Raw genomic sequence first — 16,409 nt, forward strand, 5'->3', positions numbered from 1 at the left:
GCAAGGTTGTCCCATGTCCCCAATATGTGCTAGCCATGGAACATCTAATGATGGCAATTCGAAATAATAAAGACATACAAGGAATAAAAAAAAATGAGGAGTATAAAGCATCAGCTTATGCCAATGATCTGCTAATGTATATCACGAACCTGATAGTAACAATGCCACACTTAATAAGGGAATTTAAGCGCTTTGCTGAACTTAGTAACTTCAAAGTTAATTTTAATAAAACTGAAGCTTTAAATATTATGCTATCGGAAAACTTAGTTAAACAGCTGAGTGAGAATTTCTCTTTCAGATGGCAACCTGATGCAATTAAAGAGGGATTTCACTGGGAAAAAAAATATTAAAAGCCAGCAGCTAGAAATACTGCAGCTGCTGACTTTTAATAAATGAACACTCACCTGTCCCAGGATCCAGCGATGTCGGCAGCCAAGGCCCATCGATCGCTCAGCTCTCGGCTGCTGCCGCCACCATTTTGGGTGAGGGAATCAGGAAGTGAAGCATTGCGGCTTCACTTCCCGGTTCCCTACTGCGCATGCGCGAGTCGTGCAGTGCAATAGGAATGGTCCGCGCTGTATCTGGGACCCGTGTGTGTGTCCCAGCAGACAGTGCGGCGGGACAGGAAGAGGCATAGACTCCCGTGGGAGTCTATGCCCAGAAGTGGGTGCAAATACCTGTCTTAGAAAGGTGCCAACTCTGACACCGGAGGGGGGAGGGTTCCGATGAGCAGAAGTTCCACTTTAGGGTGGAACCCCGCTTTAAATACCTTGGTATATATGTATACCTAGAGAATTAGAAAAACTCTGATTATAATTATCTTCCAATAAAACAAAAACTTGTTAAGATGCTCCAACAATATGAAGAGGATGGTTTTCATGGACAGGACAAATAAATATTGTAAAAATGGACATACTCCCAAAAATGCTTTATATTTTTCAGACAATTCCGATCTTTCTTGCGTAAAGTTATAGGGAATTTCATATGGGCAGGTAAAAGCACCAGGGTAAAAAGAGAAACGTTGATAAGGCTAAAAGGGGATGGAGGATTGGCCCTCCCAAATCTGTCGCGGTACTTAAAATCGGTATTGATAGCTAGGATTGTGGATTGGTTCCACAACACAGAAAGTAAACAATGTGTTAAACTCAAGGAGGAAATTGTGGGAACAATGTTAACATCCCTTCCATGGATAAAAAAAGAGAACAGGCCCCCAAAAGAAGAGATGCCGTTTTTTGTGGGAATGACACTGAAAGCATGGGACAGAATGTTTAGGCAAGGAAAAGGGTCCACTTATGTGGGCCCAATGACATCTTTGTTTGACAACCCTGAATTTCCGCCAGCGAGAGAGGCTAAGATCTTCTTAAAATGGCAGAAGGGAAAGGCAACAAGGATAGTGCAGACATTAGAGGAGGGTAGGTCCCCCCGGTTTGAAACTCTAATGCCGCGTACACACGATCAAACAATCCGGTGGAAAAGTCCGGCAAACTCAAGTCCGCCAAACAATCCCCCCGTGTGTAGCCTCCGGCATACCTCTTTTGACCCGAAAGTACGGCGGACTTAGAATGCCGTGTTGCACTCCAATCTTCCCGCCGGACTCGCATTTCGGCGGACAATCCGGCCGTGTGTATGCCAGTCCGCCGTACTTTTGAAATGAGCGGACTTTTCCCGCCCGGAGAAAAGTCCACTCATTTTGAGCGGGTCTCCAGGTAGGCGGGGCCCGCGAAGGAGACGTCGCTGGCCCCGCCGCCTGGTATGGACTTAAAGGGGACCCCCAACGCCGAAAAAAATCGGCGCGGGGGTCCCCCCAAGTCCACAACAGACCCTTGTCCGAGCACGCTACCCGGCCGGCCAGGAAAGGGGGGCGAGCGAGCGCCCCCCCTCCTGAGCCGTACCAGGCCGCGTGCCCTCAACATGGGGGGTGCCTTGGGGAAGGGGGGGCCGCGTGGCCCCCCCACCCCAAAGCAACTTGTCCCCATGTTGATAAAGACAAGGGCCTCTTCCCGACAACCCTGGCCGTTGGTTGTCGGGGTCTGCGGGCGGGGGGCTTATCGGAATCCGGGAGCCCCCTTTAATAAGGGGGCCCCCGGATACCGGCCCCCCACCCTATGTGAATGAGTATGGGGTACAATGTACCCCTACCCATTCACCTGTAAAATAAAAGTACAAAAAAAACACAACACACGAGATAAAATACTTTATTGCACAGCTCCGGGGGTCTTCCGTCTTGGGGGGTCTTCTCGCCGGACTCCTCCGCTATCTTCTTGTAGCTCTTTTGCTAGCGGAGGAGTCCGGCTTTCTTCCTCCCCGCCGGCCTCTTCTTCCGACTTCAGGGGTCTTGTCCCCCTCTTCGGTTCTTCTGCCGGGCCACCGCGCCTTCTTATAGCTCTTTTACAGGCGGTGGCCCGGTCTTCTGTCGCCGCCGCCGCCGCCTTCCGTTCTTCTTCTTCTTCTCCAGGAGATGTTGACTCGACGATCTCTCCGGCCGCAATGCCAGGGACGCGCTGCGCTGCCACTTATATAGGGACAAGGGGCGGTGTCACATGGGTTTATGCCACATGGGTTGGTGTCACATGGTGACCCCGTCCCCTTACGATGTCACAGTCCCGGAGGATGCTGGGACTGTCGCCATGTGACATTAACCCATGTGACCAACCCATGTGACATAAACCCATGTGACACCGCCCCTTGTCCCTATATAAGTGGCAGCGCAGCACGTCCCTGGCATTGCAGCCGGAGAGATCATCGAGTCAACATCTCCTGGAGAAGAAGAAGAAGAACGGAATGCGGTGACGGCGGCGACAGAAGACCGGGCCACCGCCTGTAAAAGAGCTATAAGAAGGCGCGGTGGCCCGGCAGAAGAACCGAAGAGGGTTCTTCTGCCGGAGACGAGACGTGCTCGAAATGAGCGGACTTTCCTCTGCGTGTGTGGGCGAGTCCGTTCATTTCAAAAGTAGGGCGGATAGTATGGCGGACTTAGTACGCCGTATTAGTCTGCTCAAAAAGTGCCGTGTGTGGGCAAGTAGCCCGTTCGGAAAGTCCGACGGACAGTCTGGCGGAAAGTCCGTCGGACATACCGCTACGTGTGTACGCGGCTTAAGTAGTGACTATGCGAAGAAGTGGATGCAGTGCAAGCAATTGCAGGAATATATTAATGCTTTGGAAAAAAGGGGGCGTTAAATAGAGAACCGAAAGCATTGGAGTTATTATTTCTGGAAGAACAGAAACCAACACACAATTTATCTAATGCCTTGTACACACGATCAAACAATCCGGTGGAAAAGTCAATCCCGCCGTGTGTGGGCTCCGGCGAACCCAAAAGTACGACGGCCTAAGAAAGTATTTTTGCACTCCAATCTGTCCGCCGGACTCGCATTTCGGCGGACAATCCGGCCATGTGTGTGCCAGTCCGCCGGACTTTTGAAGTGAACGGACTTTTCCCACCCAGAGAAAAGTCCGCTTCTTTTTAACGCATTTCCAGGTAGCCGGGGCATGCGAAGGAGGCGTCGCTGGCCCCGTCACCTGGTATGGACTTAAAGGGGAACCCCTACGCCGAAAAATCGGCGTGGGGTCCCCCCGGTCAATATCAGACCCTTATCCGAGCACGCTACCCGGCGGGCCAGGAAAGGGGGTGGGGACGAGCGAGCGCCCCCCCCCCCCAGCCATATCAGGCCGCGTGCCCTCAAAATGGGGGGGTGCTGGGACTGTGACATCATAATGGGCGGGGTCATCATCCGGCGATGTCCCTATATAAGTCGCCGCGCGCCGCGTCCCTGCCATTGTGACCGGTGAACGCGACGAGGCAACATCTCCAGAAGAGAAGAACAGAAGACGGCGGCAGCGGCGACAGAAGACCGGGCCACCGCCTGTAAAAGAGCTAGAAGAAGGTGCGGTGGCCCGACAAGAAGAACCGAAGAGGGGGACAAGACCCCCGAAGAGGGGGACAAGACCCCCGAAGTCGGGAGATGAGGGCGGTGGCGAAGTAGAAAGCCGGGCTCCTCCGCTAGTGAAAGAGCTAGCAAAAGAGCAGAAGATAGACGAGGAGTCCGGCGAGAAGACCCCCGAAGACGGAAGAAGACCCCCGGAGCTGTGCAATAAACTATTTTAACCCTTGTATGTTGTGTTTTTTTTTTTTTTACTTTTTTTCACAGGTGAATGGGTAGGGGTACATTGTACCCCATACTCATTCACATAAGGTGGGGGCCCCCTTATTAAAGGGGGCTCCCAGATTCCGATAAGCCCCCCGCCCGCAGACACCCTGGCCATTGGTTGTCGGGGGACAAGGGCCCCCCTTTCCCAAGGCACTCCCCATGCTGAGGGCACGCGGCCTGGCATGGCTCAGGAGGGGGGCGCTCGCTTGTCCCCACCCCCTTTCCTGGCCGGCCGGGTAGCGTGCTCGGATAAGGGTCTGATATGGACCTGGGGGGGTGATTTTTCAGCGTAGGGGTTCCCCTTTAAGTCCATACCAGGTGACGGGGCCAGCGACGCCTCCTTCGCTGGCCCCGGCTACCTGGAGACGCGCTCAAAATGAGCGGACTTTCCTCCGCATGTGTGGGCGAGTCCGTTCATTTCAAAAGTACGGCGGATAGTCCAGCGGACTTAGTACGCCGTATTAGTCTGCTGAAAAGGTGCCATGTGTGGGCAAGTAGCTCGTTCGGAAAGTCTGGCGGAAAGTCCGCCAGACTAAGTCCGCCGGATAGTCTGCTACGTGTGTACGCGGCATTATGTATACAAATATTTAATATCTAATAATAAGGAAGATGAGTTGAGTTATATTAAAATATGGGAAAAAGAACTAGGGATAGTAATTCCTAAAGAAAAATGGGAAAAGGCAATAATATTAACACATAAGTTGTCGGTCTCTAGTAAACATCAAGAAAAGAATTATAAATTATTAGTAAGGTGGTATAGATGTCCAGAAGATTTACATAATATTAACTCAGAAAATGACAACACCTGTTGGAGATGCCAAGCTGAGATAGATACAATGTCACATATTTGGTATTTTTGCCCCAAGATACAGAGGTTTTGGAAGAAGCTTTATAAAAATTATGGTGATATGACAGGGAAGAATATACAACCAGATGTCACAACCTCTACACTGTCTATGATCCCAGGATCAGTAAAAACTATAAGGAAAGGGATATTTAGACATTTTTTAACAGCAGCAAGAACAGTTATAGAAAGAAAGTGGAAGAAGAAGATAGCCTCTTCAATAAATGGATGGATAACAGAGATGGATGAGATGTGTTTCCTGGAGGAAAGAATGGTAATTGAAATAGGAGTGAAAGAACGGGTAACTTTAATATGGCAAAAATGGTCCGAATATAAAAAAACATCACGGTTACTGTCAATAATATAGAAAACAACTTCAATGGAGATAGGGGAGAGGAGGGAGGGAGGGTGAGGGAGAGAGGGGGAAGGGAATACATTTTTCCCCTTCTTTTGTATGTGTGTTGAGTATGAATGGAGACAGAATAGTAGAAGGAATAGGAAATAGATAAGGAAATAAAAATGTCATGATTAGAATATGGTCTGATATATTGTGACATGAATTTGTAAATGTTGGATGGATAAAATGTAGAAAATGTTTTGTTAAATAAAGATTTATAAAAAATAAAAAAAATCGGAGATATTAAATATAACAGTTCCCCAATGACTAGCTAATCAACTGAATCCTCTTTTTCTTTCTGCTGGGTAACTAAACATATGAAATACCTCTGAACTAATTGAACTCCTAACATCCACTCCCTCTTTAAACACAACTATATCCCCTCCTTAAACAACATCAGAACAGATCATAGAAAATAGTCCTCCCTCTCACATTCCTGGCTAGGAAAGGTTAATATTAATAAGATGAACATTTTACACCACATTCTTTTTATTTTCCAAATGATTCCCCTAGGAATCCCCTTGTTTTTTTTTTACTACCCTCCAGACCATGATTGCCCGTTTTATTTGGAAAGATGGACATCCCAGAGTGTCCAGGCCAGTTCTATTTCACTCCAAGGGCTCAGGGAGACTTGCTCTCCCCAACTTTAAAGCCTACTATAATGCTGCAATATTATCCCGCATTGTGGATTGCAAATACGCCCCACCTCCAAACTATGGGTACAACTGGAACATTCTCTATGAGACTCAGACCTTTCCATCATCCCCTGGATACCCCGCTCTTCTAGAAAACTTTCTCATGATAATTCACCTCTCACCACATCCTCTTTGGATGTCTGGGACGGTCTTCACAAGAAACTCTCATGGTCCTATGATTCCCCTTTGATGCCACTCCTACACCATGACCACTTTATGCCTGGAAAACTGGACCCCGGATTCAAAGCATGGTTCTCAGAAGGCCCCCTCCTACTACACCAGGTGCTTTCCACCAATGCCCTTAAACCATTGTCTGAAATTTTGGGACCCCAAACTCCCACATTTATGGATAAGTGAAGGTACAACCAATTGCAACGCTTCCTCCAAACCCTCCCACAGAATTTACGATCAATCCAAGATCTCATTGGAATTGAATCAGTTTTCAGCTATATGGACCCTCCAGAACACTGCATCTCACAATGTTATAAAGCCCTGATCCAGCTCCAAAGTCCTCAATACCCTGATTACTTTACCAAATGGGAATCCGACCTTGCATCTACCATAACAGATAAGAAAAAAGACAAAATATTCCAACTTGCACATGTCTCCTCTCTTGCTTTGTCTATGGTGGAATCTAACTATAAGCTCCTCACTAGATGGCACCTCACCCTGGCTAAACTTCATCGAATGTATCTTACCAATTCCCCACAGTGTTGGAGGAACTGTGGAGAAATAGCTACTCACGCCCATATCTGGTGGTTCTGCCCCCTCATAGGCCCATACTGGTCTAAGGTGATAGAATTCATTAATCAGATCACTGACATCATGCTCCGCCTAGACCCCTGGACTATCCTCTTTCATGCTACTTTCATGCCACTCAAAGGCCAATCGGCAGATAACCCCCCATCTGCTAAATACAGCCAAGGCCCTCATCCCCACCTTTTGGAACCAGCCTACGATCCCTTCCATGAAATCATGGTTCCAAAAAGTCTCTGAAGTAAACTTCATGGAAGAGCTTGCGCACATTGCAAAGGGGACTTCTGACGTCATGCCCTAACTTGGGCCCCATGGTCCTCATTTCTTACCTCATCTTGCTACAAGGACATAATTTCCTCAACCTCCCAGGACATTTGAAATCTCGGGATAAGACCCAATCCTTGCCCATTCACTATATCCTCGCCTACATAATTGTAACTTGTATTGTATTGTCAAACAAAATTTCTCTTGATACCTGTACTTATTTTGATTGTCTATATGTTATCATGCTAGCCTCCCATCCCTTCCTGTCCCCACATCTCCCCCCCCCCCCCCCCTTCTAATTTTTTCCCCCTTAACTCATCTTTTCTGTAACCCTCTCCTTTCATAACCTGTATTATTTTTCCATTGCATTGATTACCAAGTCACTTGTTCCTTGGACCATTACCTGTGCTCTGCGCCCCTATACCCACTCAGGTACCTAGGCCTGCACTGTCAGCAGCTTTATAATTTTTCTTTTGTCGCTGCTACCTGGGCATGCCTCCCCCTTTTTGTTACTATGTGGGAGCGCAAGGAGTCTCAACCATGCGTTATCATTATATGATGGAATATGACTTATTGTGTTAAGGTCTCTTCCTTTTGTTTGTATTTCCTCTGTTTATTAAAAAGATATTGAACAAAAAGAAAGGTCAGAAGAAGAGACAAAAGGAAAGGATTGAAGAAAACAGGAAAATCTTCACCAGACATGCACCCACATCACCACGTAGCGCCTCCACTTAATGGCTTAATGTTAGCGTTCAGCTCAGTTTGAGAACTCATGTGTCTCTGGTCTCCACCTTCGGGACCTGCACCGTCTTGCCCCTACATCCCTGCAGGGAGGGCTCTGCCAGCTCCAGAAGAACAACAAAGAGATAAGGTGAGTGCTAATTTCCAAACACAAAGTTAGCCAACAACCAAATTATTCAGGTATTCAGGTATAGAGATGGACGAACTTCCGACGGGTCGTTTCACGAACCGCGAACGCGGCCAAAAGTTTGCGAACTGCAGTGGGCCCCATTGACTTCAATGGCAGGTGAACCTTAAAAACCTAAAGGTCATATTTTCAGCCACAAAATACTTACTAGCTGTGCACACATAGTCCCACCACATGGCCACTGACATAACACATGTATGAAGTGAATCTGGGACCGACAACTACAAGAATTATTTTTTTATCTGTGAAATTTTGACAATTCAGGACTCAGGAGTGCATGAAGGCAATGGAGGAGAGGAAAGGTCAGGGTAGGCTATGAAGAGGGTGCAGGAGATGATCACCGTGATCACCGTGATAGAGAGCACTGACACCAGCACCGTGATATAGAGCACTGACACCAGCACCGTGATATAGAGCACTGACACCAGCACCGAGATAGAGAGCACTGACACCAGCACCGTGATAGAGTGCACTGACACCAGCACTGTGATATAGAGCACTGACACCAGCACGTGATATAGAGCACTGACACCAGCACCGAGATATAGAGCACTGACACCAGCACCGTGATATAGAGCACTGACACCAGCACCGTGATAGAGAGCACTGACACCAGCACCGTGATATAGAGCACTGACACCAGCACCGAGATATAGAGCACTGACACCAGCACCGTGATATAGAGCACTGACACCAGCACGTGATATAGAACACTGGCACCAGCACCGAGATATAGAGCACTGACACCAGCACCGTGATATAGAGCACTGACACCAGCACCGTGATATAGAGCACTGACACCAGCACCGAGATATAGAGCACTGACACCAGCACCATGATATAGAGCACTGACACCAGCACCGTCATATAGAGCACTGACACCAGCACCGTCATATAGAGCACTGACACCAGCACTGAGATAGAGAGCACTGACACCAGCACCGAGATAGAAAGCACTGACACCACACCAGCACCGAGATAGAGAGAGAGCACTGAGTGCACTGACACCAGCACCATGTTATAGCGCACAGACACCAGCACTGTGATATAGAGCACTGACACCAGCACCGTTATATAAAGCACTGACACCAGCACCGAGATAGAGAGCATAGACACCAGCACCGAGATAGAGAGCACTGACACCAGCATCGAGATAGAGAGCATAGACACCAGCACCGAGATAGAGAGCACTGACACCAGCATCGAGATAGAGAGCACTGACACCAGCACTGTGATAGAGAGCACTGACACCAGCACCGAGATAGAGAGCATAGACACCAGCACCGAGATAGAGAGCACTGACACCAGCATCGAGATAGAGAGCACTGACACCAGCACTGTGATAGAGAGCACTGACACCAACACCGAGATAGAGAGCACTGACACCACACCAGCACCGAGATAGAGAGAGAGCACTGAGTGAACTGACACCAGCACCATGATATAGAGCACTGACACAAGCACCATAATATAGAGCACTGACACCAGCACCGAGATAGAGAGCACTGACACCAGCACCGAGATAGAGAGTACTGAGACCACACCAGCACCGAGATAGAAAGCACTGACACCAGCACAGAGATAGAGAGCACTGACAGCAGCACTGATACCAGCAACTCGCTGCTGGGCACCAAAAATATGACACCGCTCAACCTCTTCAAACAGGAGGGTACGGGCATATAGTATGGTGTGCTTTTTTTGTACAAGGAAGTGATCCAAATGTAGAAAAAAGGTCTGTGTGCTCGATTAAATAAATCGCTTATAGAGATATACATGGTCTACTGGTCACATGTGTTCAATTCTTCCGAGATCCATGCCTCATTCATTTTTATAAATGTGAGGTAGTCAACACTGTCGTGAGCTAGGCGAGTGCGCTTATCGGTCACGATCCCTCCTGCCGCGCTGAACGTCCTTTCGGACAGGACACTGGACGAGGGGCAAGCCAACAGTTCTATTGCAAATTGGGCAAGCTCTGGCCAGAGGTCAAGCCTGCCCACCCAGTAGTTCAGGGGTTCATCACTCCTCAGAGCGTCCACATCGGCCGTTAACCCGTTGTAGTCGGACACCTGTCAGTCTAGGCATTCCCTGATGCTGAATCCGGATGAGACCTGTCGATGGGTCTGCTGAAAGAATGACCTCATATCAGAATTCACCAAAACATCTTCAAACCGCCCTCTTCTTGCAGGCGCTGTTGGATTGGTACCCGAAACTCTTTCTCTGGGAGTGGGAATTCCTCTTCTGCCAGCGCACGCAAAAGCAGAATGCAGCATTTCTCGAAGCAAGGCCTGGAAGTGCTCCATTCTGACAGCCCTCTGTAAAGGTGGTAACATTTCCGCCATTTTGTGTTTGTACCAGGGGTCTAAGTACGTTGCCACCCAGTACTGGTCCTTGACCCTTATGCTTTTTATACGGGGGTCCCTGTTAAAACACTGGAACATGAAGGCCCCCATTTGCACTAAACTGGAAGCAGTGTGGTGGCCTGGCTCCTGCTCATCATCCAGGATAATGTCGTCCTCCTCGTTCTCCTCTCCCCATCCACGCACAACAACAGGGATCCCAGAAAGGTTTAAAGCATGCTCTTCTTGCTCCTCCTCATCCGCTCCGGCACCATCCTCCTCTGACTCCTCTTCAGACTCCTGTTGTTGACTTGTCTCAGATAGAGTAGCCCCCCTGGGAATTCATCCAGCATTCCGACTTCCGCATCTTCCTGCTCCTGCTCCTCCACAGCTTGATCAATGACACGACGGAATGCACACTCCATAAAGAAGGCATAAGGTACCATGTCACTGATGGTGCCATGGCTGTGACTGACCAGTTTGGTGATCTCATGAAATGGCCACAGAAGTCTGCATGCGTCGTGCATGAGCAGCCACTGGCGCAGTGAAAAAAAAACAAGCTCCCTAGAACCTGTTCTGCCGCAGAGTTCGTACAGGTAGATGTTAACTGCACATTTCTGCTGGAGCAGCCTATCAAGCATATAGAAGGTTGAGTTCCATCGTGTCGGGCAATCGCAAATAAGACGTCTGACCGGCAGATTGTGTCGCCACTGAATGTCAGCAATGCGACCCATGGCCGTGTAAGATCTTCTGAAATGGGCCGAGATTTTCTTTGCCTGCCGCAAGATGTCCTGGACCCCAGGATATTGGACAACGAATAGCTGCACGACCAAGTTTAAGACGTGTGCCCTGCATAGCAGGTGCGTAATTTTGCCCTGTTTCCATGCGCTAAGCAGATTGGCACCGTTGTCACACACCACTTTACCAACTGTCAAATTGAGCAGTGTTAGCCACTGATCTGCCTGTGAACACAAAGCTGAAAGGAGTGCAGGGCCAGTGTGGCTCTTGGCTTCCAAGCACAACAGACGCAGCACAGCATGGCAACGTCTCACCTGGCATGTCGAATAGGTTCTGGGGAGCTTGGGCGGCGCAGCGGAAGAGACGCTAGCAATGGAAAAGGAGGGGTCAGCCAAGGAGGAGAGGGAGGAGGATGGAGTAGGAGGAGGAGAAGAAGAGCCAGGCCTGCATGCAATCCATGGAGGTAAAACCAAATCTACATGGGTGCCACGGGTTACATGCTTGACGGCCATCAGAAGGTTCACCCAGTGGGCAGTAAAAGTGATATACCTTCCCTGCCCGTGTTTGCTAGACCACATGTCTGTGGTCAGATGTATCTTGGCACTGACACTGTGTGCCAGAGATACATTCACTTGCCGCTGAACATGGCCATATAGCTCTGGGATGCCCTTCTGTGAGAAATACTTCCTTCCTGGGACCTTCCATTGTGGTGTTCCAATGGCCACAAATTTTCGAAAGGCCTCAATGTCCACCAGTTTATATGGCTTTAGTTGGCGGGCTATCAGTTCTGACAAGTCAGCCGTCAACCGTTGGGCAAGAGGGTTATCCAGTGTAGTAATTTTTTTACGCTCAAACATTTGGCCCACGGAAGCCTGCCTTTTTGCAGAAAAACGTGAGGATGGCGTGATGGAAGGTGGAGTGGAGGACAATTGTGAGGAGAGAGGAGAAGGAGAAGTAGAAGACGAGGCTGGACGTGGGGAGCCTGGAGTGTGGCTTTGTGTGTTCCATTGCTCCCACTGGGATCGGTGATGGCAGCTCATGTGCCTTCTTAAGGCGGTCGTCCCTAGGTGAGTGTTGGGCTTACCGCGACTTATGCGTTGACTGCAAAGATTGCAGATGCTAACACTATTGTCAGCAGCGGACACGTTAAAAAAAGCCCACACTGCTGAGCCATGTGCTGGCGTCCTGGGAGCGCCAGATGTGACCGTACATGGTTGATACCTCGCCCCTGATACATTAGCAGTCTCCTTTGTCCCTCCTGTGCAATTTAAGTTCTTCCTGCTTCTCCTCCCTATCTGCTGGTACATCTCTCCCTCTGAACTCCCCTCCTCTTCCTCTCTTGTGGGCACCCACGTGACATCACTAGACACGTCATCATCGACGTCACCTTCCCCACTGCTATAATTAGAGATCTTGGAGTAGACAGTAATAGCGGGGACCAACCTCCTCCTTGGGCTGATCTGGGTCTGTCGTCAGACTGCTGAGTGACGGTCGTTGCTACCTCCTCTTCCTGATCCAATGCCAAGAGTGGCTGCGCATCGGAAATGTCTTGATATGGATCGGAAAATAATTCCTGTGACTCAAGCGGAAGGTATATGGTGGTGGTGTTGGTGGTAGTGTCTTTGGGGACAAGCAGAGAGTGAAGAAGAGGGTGCAGATCGAGAGGATGAGGAGGGTGCAGAAGAGTAAGGCTGAGTGAGCCACTCAACCAAGTCTGATGCATCCTTTGACATAATCGCACGCACCTTCTTCAATTTGCCACTTTGGCTCAAGCCTGTTGCTCCTGCCCTACCCCAACCACGCCTGCGGAAGGGCCTGCCTCTTCCTCTGCCTGTAATTTTTTAAATGACCCTGTGACAAAAGTCTCTAGAGAAGTGCGGTATGTATGTGGAAGAAGGTAAATAACACCCCGCTTCAATCTGTCATTTTTGGGGGCCACTGGTCTATCACACCAGTTATAATACTTTTTTTTATTGCGTATGTCACTCTTTGTAGTATCGCTGCAGAACCGCTCAGCAGCCACAATGCTGCACAGTAGAAATGCACTATACTATGCTTTCTATACGTGCAAGTATTTTATACGTGTATTACACACCTATATACTGCACACCAAATAGTACACCTATACCAGTCCTTAAAAGGACCTCTGTGGACCTAGTAGCTAGTGATTTGCAGATTGTCCCTCAGTCCCTACACTGATAAAAGACTGCTGCAGAAACCAGCAGTAATCTGCAGCACAGCAATGCACCAGCACCCTATATATTGTACACCTATACCAGTCCTTAAAAGGACCTTTGTGGACCTAATAGTAATAGCTAGTGATTAAACTGACTGTCCCTGCTGCACACAGCGTCCTGTCCCTACACTGACAAAAGACAGCCGCAATCACCAGCACTGCACTTAACCCTATATACTGTACTACACCTATACCAGTCCTTAAAAGGACCTTTGTGGACCTAATAGCTAGTGATTTGCGTCACTACAGTCTCTCCCTGCTGCACACAGCGTCCTGTCCCTACACTGACAAAAGACAGCTGCAATCACCAGCACAGCAGTGCACTGAACCCTATATACTGTACTGCACCTATAACAGTCCTTAAAAGGACTTTTGAGGACCTAGTAGCTAGTGATTTGCAGACTGTCCCTCAGTCCCTCACTGATAAAAGACAGCTGCAGAAACGAGCAGTAATCTGCAGCACAGCAATGCACCAGCACCCTATATATTGTACACCTATACCAGTCCTTAAAAGGACCTTTGTGGACCTAATAGTAATAGCTAGCTAGTGATTAAACTGACTTTGCTGCTGCACACAGCGTCCTGTCCCTACCTGACAAAAGACAGCTGCAATCACCAGCACAGCAGTGCACTGAACCCTATATACTGTACTACACCTATACCAGTCCTTAAAAGGACTTTTGTGGACCTAATAGCTAGCGATTTGTGTCACTACAGTCTGTCCCTGCTCGACACAGCAACCTCTCTCTACACTGACATAAGACAGAATGTAAAATGGCCGCCAGATCAGGTCTATTTATAAGGTAGGGGGTATGTCCAATTGTCCATGTGCGGAAATGTCTCAATTGGCTGTCCTGTACCCCATGATGGATGTGTCATCATGGGTCAAAGTTCTTTCACACTGTAAACACATATGTCCGCCGGGCGAACAGCGGCAATAGTCCGCCGATCGGGCGAATCGCGAACACGCAAAATTCGCCGCAACCGACCGCAGGGCGAACAGTTCGGCCATCCCTATTCAGGTACTCAGATGAACTGTGACAGGTACTCAGATGAACTGTAACAGGTACTCTGGTACTCAGATGGACTGGGACAGGTATTCGGGTACTCTGATGGGTTGTCACAGGTACTCGGGTACTCTGACGGGCTGTGACAGGTACTCTGATGGGCTATGACAGGTACTCGGATACTCTGATGGGCTGTGACAGGTACTCGGGTACTTTGATGGGCTGTGACAGGTACTCGGGTACTCGGATGGACTGTGACAGGTACTCTGATGGACTGTGACAGGTACTCAGGTACTCTGATGGGCTGTGACAGGTACTCGGGTACTCTGATGGGCTGTGACAGGTACTCGGGTACTCTGAAGGGCTGTGACAGGTACTCGGGTACTTTGATGGGCGGTGACAGGTTCTCGGATACTCAGATGGACTGTGACGGGTACTCGGATGGACTGTGACAGGTACTCGGGTACTCTGATGGACTGTGACAGATACTCGGGTACTCTGATGGACTGTGACAGGTACTCGGGTACTCTGATGGACTGTGACAGGTGTACTCAGATGGACTGTGAGTGACAGGTACTATGATGGGTGGTGACAGGTCCTCTTTAATGGGGAGTGGGCAATCAGTGTGATTGGTGTACACTGTAAGCAGTAACGAGATGTTACCGCAATCTCCTCTTCATACAGGATCGGTGTGTGAGGAGGAGAACCCGGTAACATCTCGTTACCGCGGTTTGTTTACATTTAGTGATCGGCTGTGAAACGATCATGTAGGTAAACAGCCGGCCAATGTCTGTTTACCAATGTCGGTGATGAGCAGTGTTCCCGGGAACACGCCACCATCGACGTGCATGCGCAGAGCGCTCGCGCCGTCCACAGTGGGGGTGTGACCATCTGTGATCACGTGGTAAACAGCCATACCCAATGGCTGTTCACCCCCCTCGGTGGTGAGTGGTGTCTTCGTGACACGCCACCACCAAAGAAACAGGGATGCACGTGCACGATCGCGCGCATTCCCTGTTTAAATGGGAGGACGTCATATAACGCCCTCCCGCCACAAGAGATGCGCCGCCTGGCCGTCATTTGACGGCCGGGAACTGGTTAATCAATCAACCATTTGTTGCCATGTTATTGTAATTTATTCATTTTCATTTAAATTTTTTATTTTTTTGTATGCTGATCAGTCACTGTCTTATTTACGAGCATCTGCGCCATCATCCAATGAATGGAGCGTCATTAGCGCATCCTGCTACCTTTATAAACATTGCCCTATCACAGCCTAAGTTAGACCTGAAGCCTATGTTAGGTCTATGCATTTGCAAACGCGTCGCCTACTGGCTCTTGTTTCTGGAAGTGGCCTAATTCCTGTGGTTGACAGCATGCGCTCCAAGGACAGGAAGTGTCAACAACCAGTGTCGGTACCTGCTTCCCGGATACTGCTACCATTCAGCCCATGGATTTGACTCACCTCAAGGATATCCGGCAGCTTATGTTTACAAGCCTAATACCTGTGTAGAGTGGCATCTTTGTTCTATTTCCAGTCCAGAAGAGCAGTATCCAGACTCAAGGTAATAAACCCCTCATAAGTAGTATGTTGCAACCATGCAGCCCAGAGGGTTTTAAAGCGATCACTTGTGCCATTGCAAGTTGCCACCCATTCCTCTGCCTCCCTGATCTCCTGCACCTTCCTGGTCCTATCCTCTAGACCCGGTACATGAGGAGCCTGCTTCCAGTAAATGGGAAGCAGGCATTTGTATGCGTTTAGGAGTACACACTTCCTATAATGGCTGATCGGCATAGAAGGTACATGGAGGATAAAATGCATTGGCAAAAGTGGGACATTGATCTCTGATATGACCTTAATTTGTGCCTGGATTGTCTCCCAAAAAGGTTGAATTTTTGGGCATTCCCACCATATATGAAGTAGGGTGCCACGGAGGCCACAGACTCCCCAGCAACGATCAGACATGATGGGGTAGATGGGTGAGAGCACAGCCGCCACCCTATACCACCTTGTAACTTATAATTCGTTTCTTGGGTTCTAGACTCAATAGAGCTAGAAA

This window comes from Lithobates pipiens, unplaced genomic scaffold, assembly GCF_037356315.1.
Source record: "Lithobates pipiens isolate NorthernLeopardFrog02 unplaced genomic scaffold, aLitPip1_a1.2 Scaffold_27, whole genome shotgun sequence".
NCBI classification, from domain to species: Eukaryota; Metazoa; Chordata; class Amphibia; order Anura; family Ranidae; genus Lithobates; species Lithobates pipiens.